The 5332-nt window shown below is 33.5% G+C and overlaps 1 non-coding gene across 1 annotated transcript; it reads right to left on the bottom strand.

Moving 5' to 3' along the window:
* Positions 1–797: 797 nt before the first annotated feature.
* Positions 798–869, bottom strand: TRNAC-GCA. Its single transcript has one exon. It is a non-coding gene; the product is annotated as a tRNA-Cys (tRNA).
* Positions 870–5332: the final 4463 nt, after the last annotated feature.

The raw sequence follows: 5332 nt of genomic DNA, 5'->3' as shown, positions 1-5332 counted from the left end.
AATTATGAATATATTAATGTTGGATTTTTTTAATTTACCGATTTTAAAATGTTAAATTATGTAAAATTACTGGCAAATAAGAATATTTTAGAGAGCTTTTTCTTTCTATTTAAGATTTTGATATTCATGATATTAATGATATTAATGGAATTAATGGGTCATAGGTTGAAGAGGAGTGAGTGAAAATAAAAAGGGAGATGATTTATGCAACTCACTAATAGTTAGAACCTTATTTACTAGTGGTTTTGTCAATATAAGAATGCAACTTATATTAAAATTCATACTAAAAAATTACTTTTTTTATGTTTATGTCACGAGCCATTTCCGAAGCAAGTTAAAAGAGGTTGAACACAAAGTAAAATGTTTTCTCGAAATAAAAAAAGAATTAAAATATAATAAACATATATATTTACATTATATTCAAAATAGAGTTTATAGGTTCCTAGTACAAAATAAGGGAAAGGTTAAAAAAAATCATTTTAAAACATCAAAAATAGTTTTGGTGGGTGTTGTTGGTCAAGGGTAACTACTCTTAGTTACATGAAAAAGATGGAGTGAGTGCAAGACTCGGTAAGTAGCCTAATTGTAAGTAAGTTTTTAACCATGTTCATAGTGGGTGCTTGGATACCATACTCTTTTGTTAATGATAGCTTGGTTCTTGTCCGAGAATAGTGGCCGTTAGGTTCTAAGTACGTGGTTCTATGTGGTGGAGGACTGTAATTATTCTTATTTCTTTTCCTTTAGACACTCGGTGGTTGGGAGCAAATCGAACAAAGTGTTCGTCCAAAATTTTTAAAAGGGCCCAACCAGATTCGAACTGGTGACCTCTTGATCTGCAGTCAAATGCTCTACCACTGAGCTATGAACCCATTTTATATGATTTTAGCCTTAGTGACCCCTTCTACCAAGTGTCAGTTCAAAAGTGTAAAACGTGTCTGTCGAAAATAGAAAGGCCAAAAAGATAATTCAAACATAGTTCATCTACAAACTACCCAAAGCTATTAAATACAAATTGAAGAAAATAAGAAATAACATAAATAATCTTAAATGTAATTCAACTCCCGAAGATAAAAAGTCCTCAAATTACATTCCAATGTCAAGTGATATTTTATTACAACTCAATTCTTTTCTTGATTTATTGTAATTGAACTTAAAAGTATGACAAATACGCTGGATTTATTTTAAATTTCCTTTAAAATTGTTGTGCACGGAGTACAATGGAAATAATATATATATTTTTTTTTACTGTTTTGTAATTTGTATGGTATTATTAGAGGCTTTTGAATGAAATATGATAATTGATTCTCGGTCCTCTTTGACAATTTTAGATACCTCCATATCCGATATTTGATGCGTCACGTTTCACTATGAGATCTGCCCTTGGGTCAATAAGACTTAAGTCGAGAGTTTATTTCACTAATGATTTGATTTTTTTGGGTTGTAGAGATGTCCTTTACAAATCAAGACTTTGTATTATTTTCAAGACAGTCAAAAAGACATTTGTAAATATGCCTGATATCTTGAAGGATTGAAGACACATAATTGAGACAGCCTAAATTTGAGACAAACTCAATGTACCATTGAATGGGTTTTATAAGGCTCAAATAAATTTAAAATCCGAGAAAGCGGATTTGAGTTTGATATTATTTGATTTTGGGTATGGACACAACTAGCTGATTTCTTTTGATTGCATTAATGAATGTATGTAGATGTTTAAAGTGTTCATCTTAATGGTTTTAGAAAATATCAACACATCATCAATATAAACTATTGATATTTTTTGAAAGAATTGAAAATATCATTCATAATCATCTGAAATTCGGATGGAGTGCTTTTTAGCCTAAATCGCATGACGTTCCTCACATATTTTCTAAACTGGACATTTAATGCTATTTTATATTTGTCCTTTTAGGAAATTAGAATTTTTCGAAATCCCAATTTCATATGGAATTTTATAAAAATATTTGACTATAAATTCTTTTTATCAAATCATTTTTTATTTGGTTTTGATATCTTATTTATTCTAAAACCTTATTCAAAGGTTTGTAGTTAATTACCAGTATCAGAATTTCTGGTTTCTTTTCAACATGTTGTTAACCTAAAATGTCAGACACGACCACATGCTCTTTGCAGACCTTATCAGCTTCCTCTGCAAAATATCACCTAAAATTTCAAAGTATTTAGTGTTTGATGCTTTTTGACATAACCCTAGAGTTCTATTTACGGTGAACTTGTGATAATTTTTGTCAAATTATATATTTGAATACCTAATACATTAAGATATAATATCTTATTTAAATAATCTTAAAATGTCGTAGAATATCAAAATATATGTTTAATTAATATGAATCTCATTCAAATTTTAAATATATATTTTTATTTAATGTTTATGATACACATCAATTATTTTACTGTTTAACATATCAAATACCTTGATATGTTTTGATATTATACTTCAAGACTATAGGAACTTACTCAGAGGACTTGAGAGTTACGTTGGCCCACAATGCATCTCATGAACAATGCAAAACTATGGTGGTGCTCGAAGGTGAGTTGTATAAAAAACTAGTCATGCACCAAAAAATCATGGGAAGACCATTGATGGAATTGAAGCAATCGACACTCCCCTGGATGGGTTTCCAATCAAAGACCTAATGTTTGATGTTGACTCTTTTGAAGAAAGAGACACATGATCGAAGAACAAGAAATGTGGCGGTAGCTCTGAGAACTCTATTACACTCATAAAAAAATGTGTCGAAGAGTTAGACATTACATAGAAGATCTTGCTTTCATCGAGGAGACCCGAGTTTGATTCTCGACAATGAAATTTTATTTTCTTATTTCTTTTATTTTATAGTTTCATATTTAAACTTTACCTAGGTTTTGAGAAGCATTATAATGGATGAGTTCAATAGTATCTTAAATTCAAAAGACTCTTATGAACTTGGTTTGAGAGTCACTATAATGATCAAGTTATCTTAGATTAAAAAGACTTTTATGAACTTTGAACCTTTAATAGGGTTATGTCATAGATATTTGGTTCAATTTCAACAAGTAAGGTTGAGGTGATTCAAATGGTTAATGTGATAATTCGGTCATTTTCAAGGTCTCTTTTGTTGATCGCCATCATGGCTGAGATGACTGAGATGAGCACCCAAGTGAGTTTGACAAGGAGGGTCGTAGAGAACCCCACCCCAAGCCAAGCTCATTTTGGGCTTAACAAACTTAAAATCCAAAAACACAAACCCTTAAATGGGAACTCGGATTCTAAGGAATTAAAAAACTTTATTTTTGACGTAGAACAATACTTGAAGGTTACACGAACTTGCTCGTAGGACCTAAGAGTTACGTTGGCCACAATGCATCTCATGGACGATGGCGCTCGAAGGTGGATGATATAAAAAATGGGTCATGCACCATAAACTCATGGGAAGATCGTTGATGGAATCGATGCAATCGACGCTCCCCTGGATGGGTTGCCAATTAAAGACCTGAGGTTTGATGTTGACTCTTTTGAAGAAAAAACCAACGATTGAACACCTCAAAATGTCGCGGTAGCTCTAAGAACTCTACCATACGACCTGAGAGTTGAGGGCTACAAGAACTTTCTCATACGACCTGAGAGTTACGTTAGCTGCAATGCATCTCATGGATGATGCAACACTATGATAGTGCTCGAAGGTGAATGGTATATAAAATGGGTCATGCACCATAAACTCATGGGAAGATCGTTGATGGAATTGATGCAATCAATGCTCCCCGGATGGGTTGCCAATCAAAGACCTAACATTTGATGTTGACTCTTCTGAAGAAAGAGCCACATAATCGAACAGCTCGAAGCATCCTGGTAGCTCTGAGAACTCTAACACACACAAGGAAGAACGTGTCGAAGAGTTAGACATTAAGCAAAAGATCATGTTAAAACTCTTCAGCGATCTGACAAAAGACTTCAGGACATTCTTAAAAATCCATTGTCATCTAGAGGTTAGGATATCTGGCTTTCATTGAGGAGACTTGGGTTCGATTCCTGTCAATGAAATATTATTTTTCTTATTTCATTTTATTTTACAGTTTCTATCTTAGATTAAAAAGACTTTTATGAACTTGGTACCTTTGTTAGAGTTATGTTATAGATATTTGGTACAATTTCAACAAGTGGGGTTGAGATGATTCAAATGGTTAATGCGATAATCCAGTCGTTTTCGAGGTCTCTCTTGTTGAACGACATCATGGTTGAGATGAGCAAGTGATTCAAATGGTTAATGCGATAATCCAGTCGTTTTCGCGGTCTCTCTTATTGAACGACATCATGGTTGAGATGAGCACCCGAGTGAGTTTGACAAGTTGAGCTGTAGAGAACCACAGCTCAAGCCAAGTTCATGTGGCCTTAAAAAACTTAAAATCCAAGAACACAACCCCTTAAATGGAAACCGGGATGCTAAGGAATTAAAAAGATTTATTTTTGACGTAGAACAATACTCGAAGATTACTGGAACTTGCTCATAGAACCTAAGAGTTACGTTGGTCGCAATGCATCTCATGGACGATGCAAAACTATGGTGGCGCTCGAAGGTGAATGGTAAAAAAAAGGGTCATGCACCATAAACTCATGGGAAGACTGTTGATGGAATCAATGCAATCGACGCTCCTCTAGATGGGTTGCCAATCAAGGACTCGATGTTTGATGTTGATCCTTTTGAAGAAAGCACCAAACGATCGAACAGCTCGAATAGTCTCGGTAACTCTGAGAATTCTATCACACACATGAAAGGACGTGTCGAAGAGTTAGACATTACCCAAAACATTATAGTAAAACTCATTAACGATTAGACAAAAGACTCCAAGACAACTACACTTAAAATTCATTGTTGTCCTACGGTTTGTATATTTTGCTTTCACATAGGAGATTCTGTTATAGTTTCATCTTTTGTCACCAATTATATTTAAACTTTGCCTAAGTTTGAGAGGCACTTTAATGGTCAAGTTCAATAGTATCTTAGATTAAAAAGACTTTTATGAACATCGTACCTATGTTAGTGTTATGTTATAGATATTTGTTTCAATTTCAACAAGTGGGGTTGAGGTGATTCAAATGGGTAATGCGATAATCCGGCTATTTTTTAGGTCTCTCTTGTGAAATGCCATCATGGTTGAGATGAGCACCCGAGTGAGTTTGACAAGGAGACTCGAATTTAAACTATAATAGTCAAGTTCAATGGTATTTTAGATTAAAAAAACCTTTTATGAACTTTGTACCTTTGTTAGTGTTACTTTGTACCTTTGTTTGTATTAATTTGTACGTTTGTTAGTGCTATGTTATAGACATTTGGTC

Source organism: Cucurbita maxima, unplaced genomic scaffold (genome assembly GCF_002738345.1).
Source record: "Cucurbita maxima cultivar Rimu unplaced genomic scaffold, Cmax_1.0 Cma_Scf01339, whole genome shotgun sequence".
Classification (NCBI taxonomy): domain Eukaryota; kingdom Viridiplantae; phylum Streptophyta; class Magnoliopsida; order Cucurbitales; family Cucurbitaceae; genus Cucurbita; species Cucurbita maxima.
The sequence above is the reverse complement of the archived record's forward strand: the minus strand, read 5'-3'. Positions and strand labels throughout refer to the sequence as shown.